We start from the raw sequence: 8,813 nt of genomic DNA, 5'->3' as shown, positions 1-8,813 counted from the left end.
CTGATCCCGACGGTGCAATTGCTTTCAAGTACAAAAGTGTCTCTGCCCTCACTATTGTCCAGCTTCTGTCAGGTTATGCGTGTGTGTGTGTGTGTGTGTGTGTGTGTGTGTGTGGTGTGTGTGTGTGTGTGTGTGTGGTGTGTGGTGTGTGTGTGTGTGGTGTGTGGTGTGTGTGTGTGTGGTGGTTGTGTGTGTTGTGTGTGTGTGTTTTGTGTGTGTTGTATGCATGCTTGATTCATCTCTGCTTTTGTTTGTGTGTGTGTGTGTGTGTGTGTGTGTGTGCGCTGTATGTTTTTCTAGGGCTGAATAGGCCTTTCCAGGGTTGAAAATTAGCACCCGCCACCAGCCAATGGCGGGTACTTTTTCAAAGTGGCGGGTGACTTTGCCTTGTATACCAGCCACAGTGGCAGGTGGAGTGGTTTTCAGACATCGGTTTAAAAAATGTGGCAACATATCTCCAGTGTTAAGAGGCCCACCGGAGTCAGCAGTAGCAGCTGTTGAGGGCGAAGGAAAGAAAAAGAGATGGTACTTTTCGAAGAAGTGGCCCATTGTGGCGAAGGGAAAACGAGGGAATGGTTAGCCTGCTAGGATGTCCCCTAAATGGACAATTGATCAGACAAACATTTAAATGTCCTCTGTAAATAGACAGTATTACATACTGCTACTGTTAGGGGCAGTACATTACAACTTGACCTACTTTCCCTTAACAACGGTGCCGTAAAGTCCAGACTCAATCAGATCTCCGTGATCTGTGTAACAACAGTACAGTGGAATGTTTGCCTTCAACAGAGCAACAGTAATAACCTAACATACATCATTACTGAGATTAAACTACATTCACGTTTTTATTTTATTCAATAATCAGAAACATAACTCTTGCAGCGCACAAGAACAGAGGCGCAATATCAGCTCACACATAAAATGGTACCCTTCTGAATTAGTCTACTGTTGCTAATGTACATTCATAAATCCTACATAACATCGTCATCAGACTTCCTTATTGATGCACGCACACAGTAGTATCCACAAAGTTAGTCCATTGAGAGGATAAAGGAAAGTGTGAAAGCGTTCCACGTTAACGCCTTTTCTCCTCTGCTCGAGGCCGGTGTGTCCAAGCCGAGGCGCAGAGCATGACCTGACCGCATGCTGATAGTTACTAGGCCAGGTAGAGCGAGCTACTGTACTGACAGGGGGAGAGAGAGAGACTATCACTACAAATAGGTTGCATGTAAGGGGGGAAGTAGCTTCCACTTAAAGGGCAGCACAGCGCAAAGCCCAACGTAAGTGTCTTTGCTAGTTTAAGACCAACACTGTTGTCAATTTCCCGTGCACTATGATTAGTGTGTCTGACAGGATGGGGGGGGCGTGTCAACCATCAACCATCATGATGGTGGCAATGATATGATATTGTCCATTGGCACAAATCTATAGCCTACCTTACAGACGACCAGTCCATGCACTATACTTACTGTCAACCCTACTTGTCTTCAGAAAATGAAAACAATTTCTTCGTTAGAGGAACAAATTACTTTAAATTAGAGGAAATAAAAGACCACGATTCATCAAAGTCTCAAGTGCACTGCCATACAAGATGGGACCCCGGGAGCAGAGTGTGGCAATAAAAGCTTTCTTTTTTTTCAAACACTTTTATTTGTTAAATTTAAAAAATATGTATTTATATACAAAAATTCTAAAGGGAAATTTAAAATGGCTGGTGACTTTTTTTTAAAAATTTTGAATTAAAAAAGTGGGGGTAAAAAATTAAGTGGGGGTTAAAAGGGGGCTCCCCACCCTGGGTGGTGGGCAAAAAATTAATTTTCCCCACTCTGGGCCTTTTCTGATTTTGTGGGGCATTACTGTGAAAAACGGGTCACTGTAAGAAAAGGAATGGACATTGTGTGGGGGGGACCCATAGCAAAGAACACGTCTCGGGGTTAGTTAGGCCATGTTCGGTGATGGGGGGCATTTTTTTGATTTGCACTAGAGGAGCCAAGCAGGACATGGCGGGGTAGCGTTACTGATTGGACCTTTAAATTCGACAGATTGACTTTTTCCCCCGGGTCTCATCTCCTCCTCAAGTGTTGTCTGCCTTTTTCTTTTTCCCTATTTATTCTTTTCATGTTTTAAAAAAATTTTCCCAAAATCTCCAAAAAGAAAAAGTGAGCCGGGGGAATGTTGGGGGTTTTAAAAGGAAACCTTAGTACCTCACCTTTTATCCCCAGGGTCTAGCCTCTAGAAGATGGCCCCAGTTGTGTGGGGGCCGCCTCGGTAAATTTGTTTGATTTTTACTTTTTGTCACGTTTTTAAAAAATTTGTTCTCGCTGGCTACGATCGCCAAAGCTGCTTGATCCCCGTTTTTTTGTGAGAACTTTGACAATACGATGAAGGGGACAAAAAATTTTTTCCCCCGCCTTTGCTCTCAAGCCCTCTCACTCCTGCTAACCGCCGTCTTTTCCCGAAAAAAGCCGCTCCAAGCCCCGGGAAAAAACGCAGGGACGGTGAAGTTTAAACCCTACTGGGGGCTATCCTGGATCGGGTGGGAATCCCCGGGCTTCCTGCAGTTTGCGTAAATTTATTGCGAATTTCCTGGCGGCCCGGGACCCTTTTCCCCCGGTGGACCTGTTTCGCACGGATGTGGGGCCCACTTTCTCGCCGATTTTCTCTCGCCCCCCAAGAGGCCAACCAGGATATTTGGGTCGGATCGGTCCCTGGGACGCCAGTCCGGAAAAAGGGGGCCCCCTTTTTCGAGCCCCCTTTGGTCAAGCGGGTCGCTGCGAAAAGACCTTACCCTGAACGTTTTCTTTACCTCTTGTTGGATTCCTTTTGGGGCTGAACTGGCTATGTTGGTGGTGGGGCCTTTTTCCGAATTTCCCGACAAAAGGCTTATTTTAACTCTCCAGGCTACGGGTCGAGGGGGTGGATTGCTATTTCTTCAAAAAAAGTCAACTGCGACGCTGTCACGGCTCCTTCAAAATTTTAAAACTAACCATGTTTAAATTTGGTCAGTCTCAGGGTATTATGTGCGTATATGGGCCCTCCAAATATAAAAAGTTTTTATCTGATTTCTCGTTTTTCCGTCTGAAATCATCCGAATTCCCGGTTTTTAAATTTGTAGGGGTTGAATTTGTTGTTGTCCTAAAAACCCCCCTAAAAAAGACTTTTTAGTTTATCGAGTTTTTAACCTTACCTTTTTGTTTCGGGTCCACACAGGTCCATGGGCCCTTAGACCTGGTTCTTCAATGGTTACCTATTTGTTTAGACTACACAAGCTGTTTCCTGTCAGGGCCCCTTTTTTTTTTCCCCCTTTCTCTTCCCCATCAACCCTTAACTACGTTCCCCCCCGTTGTGAAAATTTCAACCCACCCTGCTGCGGGGTTTTTCTGGTTTTTTAATATTGTAGGAGGCTAGGGGCCCTTCCCCTGCAAAAACCAGCAATTTAAAACTTTTTTTTTTTGTCCCCGCTGAACATTCGGGACCCTTCCCCCATTTAAATCCATGTGAAAAATTAATTTAACCTTTGGAAAATGACTAAACTGGGCTGCTAGCCACGGTGGAAAGTAGCAAAAATAAAAAAAATCATCTGCGGGTTTTTTATACTTTTTTGAAAAAATTTTGCCATTTATCAAGAACTTTAAAAAGCGAAAAAAAAGTATCTCCTGATTTTATTTCAAATAATTCCCAAAAACCTCATGTTCTTTTTAAAAAAAAATTAAACTGGGTTTTTAAAATACCCCCAACCCGTCTTCCTGTGGAATCCCTGGGCCTGTGAAAAAATTTTTCCCCTTTTTTGTGGAAAAGGTTGCCTAATTAGAGCAAGCATCCCTTTCCCGCTTTTTCCCCTCCTCTCCTGAGTGTCCCCCTTTTTCAGCCAATTTGAATCTGTGTCCACTTCTCTCAAAAAAAAGTTACCCAAATTTGAACCCCTCAGTGTGTCCCATATATTTCCCCCCGCCTTTTTAAAAGGTGGGGAATATTGGACTAGATCCAAGAATTATAAAAATAGCCCTTTCTTCAGGTTCTGTACCGCCTTTTTTAAAAAAAGATGGTCAGCCACTCCCCAAAAAAACCCAAAATTTTGGCCATCTGCCTCTCAAACTATCGCCCTATCTCTAACTCCCTTTTTTCCGAAGATGTTTGGAAGGTTTTTTTACAGTTTCAACGTTTTTGATACCTGGTGTTCTTTAGGGTTAATTGGGGTTTTAAAAACATTTTACCTGAACTGCCTTTTTAAGAGTTTTAAAAATCTTTTAATCTCAACTGATTCGGAGATTTGTAATTTTATTTTTTTAGATTTACGCATCATTTTTACACATTGCCCCAGCTCCTTATTTCCCCGCCCCATGGGTGGATTAGGGGCACGCTTTGGAGTGGTTTAGGTTTAAATTTTCGAAAAAAGTTTTGATCATTTTGGGGGCTTATTTACCTTCTGTTCCCCCTGGGGTTCCCCCGGGTTGTTCGGGCCAATTCTTTTTTCACCCCTATCCTTTTTCCCCTTTGGGTTATCTTAAAAAAACACAACTCACTTCCTCTTTTATGCAGAGACTCCAAAACTACCGCCCCCCAAAAAAATATGGTATTTTTTTACAAGATTTTTGATGTTTTTTTGATTTAAAGCCCCGGGATGGCTTTTACATTTTTAAAAATTTAAAAAGAGAGTAAAATGAGGTTAGGGTTTTTAACCCCCTGGGGGCCTCTATGGTCAAAAAGACCTGGGCCCTTTTCAACCCCTTTTTAAGTTGTTGTAACAAACCTGGGTGTAAAAAGGTTTTGTTTTTAAAAAGGGGGAAACAGATCATTCTGTTGTGAAAGCAAGTTTCTTTTTGAGGCTTTTTACCAAACTTAAGGCCTTTTTATCCTTTAAATTTGAAGGGTTATAATTTTTATTACAAACGCCTTGACTATTTTAATGCTCTGTATTAGGAGTTAGAGCCTTTCCCTTCCGCTACCTGTTAAAACTGCCCGCTCTCCCTTTCTGGAACTCGTAAACGAGATCACATCCCCCCTGTCCCCTTTCCTCTCTCCAGGCTCCCCGTTCTTTTAGGATTTATTTAAGATTTTTTTTTGTTTTTTAAAAACCCCCCCGGGGCTATCCCCGTCACTAACAAACGTTGAAGCCACTGCTCCTTCAAAATTTTAAGGTCTGCAAACCATTTTCTTTTTTTCCCCAAAACCGGTAAGGGAAGGGGTCGGGCTTTTTCACCCGCCCCCAGACTTGAAAACTGCCTCACAGTCAAACGGCCCCCCGCCTTTTCCCGGTTTTTTAAAACGGACTTAAAAAAACATTTTTATTCCCTGCTTTTAAACAGCTAGAACTGTTGTTGTATTTTTTGGTGGTTTTTCTGTTTTTTATTGTTCCAGTTTTTGTACAGCCTTTGGGCCAACAGGTTGTTTTTAAAAAGTGTCTAGAAATAAAGATTTATTTTTGATTTTTTGAGTTTGTTTTAGTCTGTTTCGGGCCCTCTGACATTAGGCTTCCAACCACCGAAAGAACAAAACAAAGGTGTCCTCTCTCCCTTCGATGCAGGGACCTTGAGACAGCTGCTCTGAATGGCAGAAAAACAATGAAGCACTTTTCATCCTCCAGTGAAGAGGCGTTGCCAGGCAGCAGGGGCATGACGTTGTTACCCACCAGTAGAAGCTGGGAGGGGCGGGATGGAGAGAGAAGGTACAGAGAATATGTACAGTAGGTCTTTTAGTCTTTGTCAGAGGACTTTGAAACCAAATGCAGGACCTCGAAACTTGGATATGCCTTTATGTATCTGTCTGTGTGTCACTATATTTCTAAATGTCAAGGCTAAGACGGAGGATCAAATTTGACCCACAGTCTGGCCTCATTGCTTTTATTGAGTACTTCAATCCCCCCTGCCTTCCATTTCTAGAAATGGATATCGATTTCAGGGTGGAGAGAGACACAGCAAGTAATGTACTATTCTTATTTAATTGCATATTGAACATAAGTTAATTATTATTCTTAATGGGTAAGGCGCTCCAAAGTATTTTTTACGTATTGGATACAGTAAGACGTTCCTACTGAGGACACTGAGGTCATGTCATCAGTGTTTTTTTTCTGGAAATTCTGTGATTTTAGAAATGTATGGCAGCTGCAGCTTCCAGGATTTTGTGTTTTTTTGTTTTACACATTTACTTTGTCATAACTATTTTACAACATATGTAACTACAGAAGATATGATATTGTATTCTGATTATTATTGGCTTGAAATGAGCAAATAGCAGTGTTAAGAACGTCATGTAGAATATAATTTTATGGTTAACCTCAAAACAAGATTACCATGCTAATGGCTCTGTAAGGCCACCAACATGGCTCAGTTCTTTGAGCACCACATTGTTTATCATATTGACCACCTTAGTTTAGCATATTAACATGCTATCATTTGCCAATTAGCACTCAACACAAAATAAAGCTGAGACAGATGGGAATGTAATATGTTTAGCAGGTATTTAATCATAAACCAAAGTATTGGACTATTGAATATGTTAACTGGTGATGGCACTAGAGGCAAAGCTAAGTTATCACCAGAGTTATTACAATTCACCCTAAGGGGGCATTAATGTCTGGACCAAATATCATGCCAATTTATCCAATAGCTGTAAACACAGTTCCCTCAAAACTATTAATGTCAACCTCACTGTGGTTGTAAAGGACAAGTCAAAGGATCAGCATAGTCAGTAGGATTCATCCTCAGGGGACCATGCATGTCTGCACAAAACTCATGAAAACCTGACAGTCGTTGAGATATTTCAGTCTGGACCAAAGGTTGGAGCGACCGACTGACTGGTACGAACATCCTGAGCATTAACATGGCTAAAAAGTATTGCTGTTGTATGTGTGTCATGTGAGCACTACTTAAGCCCTACTTAAGTATTAAGACATATTCCAGGATACACATGGCCTAGCACAATCCCCATTTCTCCATCAGTTATTCAATCGTTTTTCAGGTATTTATCAGTGAAGTTTATAACCGGATTGGGACTGTCAGTAACTATATAAGTGCTTATGACTCACCTCAGAGCAGAGCCTCAGTCACTCTCTTATAATTCTCCATCTCCTCCTTGGCTTCTTCTCTCTTTTGTGTTACACATTGTTTTTTATCTCTAAATCCCTAATTCCATATAGCCTAGCTGTTATCGGATGTGTAGCGAAACCAATTCACCGGATTTAGAGATGTCGCCTTTTTAGCTATATAGTTCACTATAGTTCACTGTGGAAGCAAATACTCCCAATGACACTGGATTGGAGTAATAAGGAGAGTATATGAGAAATGAGAGACGCAGACAGACACCATCAAAAATAGAAGAAAGGAAAGGATTATGATAATATGTGCTAATTTTGTGTTAATTCTCATCAGGTTTTCCAGTGTCACAGCATCAACTCAGAGCTGATTTGTGCAGCTGTATATCCCTCGGTCGTATCTCGTCACCACTCTCCCACCTTGAATGACTCCTTACAAACCCCCCCCCACCCTCGCTTCTTCATCTGTGTCTCCATTCACCTGTCTGGCTTCCTCTTACCGTAAGTGCAAACTCAACAAGGTAGGGGGATTGCATTAGAATTCTACGGTCATTAAATAATCAATATCATCAATACAAATATATATTAGGTTGTTCAACCTTCACCCTCAGAATCAATATGTTTTTCTGAAATGTCGTTATGATGCTATTAAGGCAAAAAATTATAGTCAGGCAGAGTAAACACTGCAGTCTGATGATATCAGTGTGATTATACTCGCAATCAAAGTCTGCACAGTGGCAGAAACATATTTAGAATACTAATTTTGTTTACAAACTGTACATTACAACAACACATCAGCAAAGGTATGTACGTGTGTATGTATATGTGTATACATATACAGTATATAGATGTGTATATATACAGTATATATGTATACGTATGTACATGTATATATGTATATATATGTATGTATGTATGTATGTGTGTATATGTGTGTACATATATTTTAAATTTGTTTAAAATAAAAATAAAAAATTAAATGAAGTTTAGTTGAATCATCCTCATTACTCATGAGCTCCACACAATTCAAAACAATGAAGGAACCCCATATTAATATTTGTGATCCTCAATTGGCCATTACACACAGTGTGATTGATGGTCAGTGTTGGAGTCGCTGGAGACAGAATCCTATCTGGCAGCGTACACATGCTGCCGGACATCATCATTTGTTCCCAGTATGTTGTTGCATTCAGGGGCAGCTCTTTTTCTCCTCACGCCTAAAGCATAACTGAACGACTATGCCAGTGTTTTACATAACACATAAAGTTGTGTCTTTGACATTAAATTAAATTGCATTTTTGTAGATATTATCTTGAAATGACATACAAGCACCATTGAAAGTGAATGGTGGGAAATGTTCAACATCCCAAGAGGGAAACTTCCTTTTCAGATGACATTACCCAGATGCATATCTAAAGTAAACTGCTGTGTCATTAAGCACCCAAACTGGTTTAATAGCATTAAAGTAGCCGTAAACACAGCATGTTTATGGCTGGTTTAATGTGAAGTGCAACAGTTTGTCAGGCTTTATGATCAGTGCCTTGCTGATCAATACAAATTTAATTGTTGTTGAACTACTTAAGTTCCATTGTGCAATTTGTTGATGGTTGTTAGTTTGTCATGTATCAAGTTGGATAAACGCTTTGGATAGAACATACCTTGTGATCTTTTTCTGAGAACATTATCCCAAACAGATGTAAGATAGTGATTCACAGGTGTGTAAAGTCTTTTTTTTTTTCTCTGCAGCTGATTAATAGATTTAAATATTAACTCCTGTTTTGAC

At 40.7% G+C, this 8,813-nt stretch overlaps 1 long non-coding RNA gene across 1 annotated transcript; it reads left to right on the top strand.

Annotated features, from left to right (window-relative positions):
- Positions 1-321: 321 nt before the first annotated feature.
- On the top strand, positions 322-7,783 carry LOC116697029 (uncharacterized). The gene is made up of 3 exons (XR_004333897.1): positions 322-418; positions 1,018-1,019; positions 7,772-7,783. It is a non-coding gene; the product is annotated as an uncharacterized LOC116697029 (long non-coding RNA).
- Positions 7,784-8,813: the final 1,030 nt, after the last annotated feature.

The sequence above is a fragment of the Etheostoma spectabile genome, chromosome 10 (genome assembly GCF_008692095.1).
Source record: "Etheostoma spectabile isolate EspeVRDwgs_2016 chromosome 10, UIUC_Espe_1.0, whole genome shotgun sequence".
Lineage (NCBI taxonomy): Eukaryota > Metazoa > Chordata > Actinopteri > Perciformes > Percidae > Etheostoma > Etheostoma spectabile.
The sequence above is the reverse complement of the archived record's forward strand: the minus strand, read 5'-3'. Positions and strand labels throughout refer to the sequence as shown.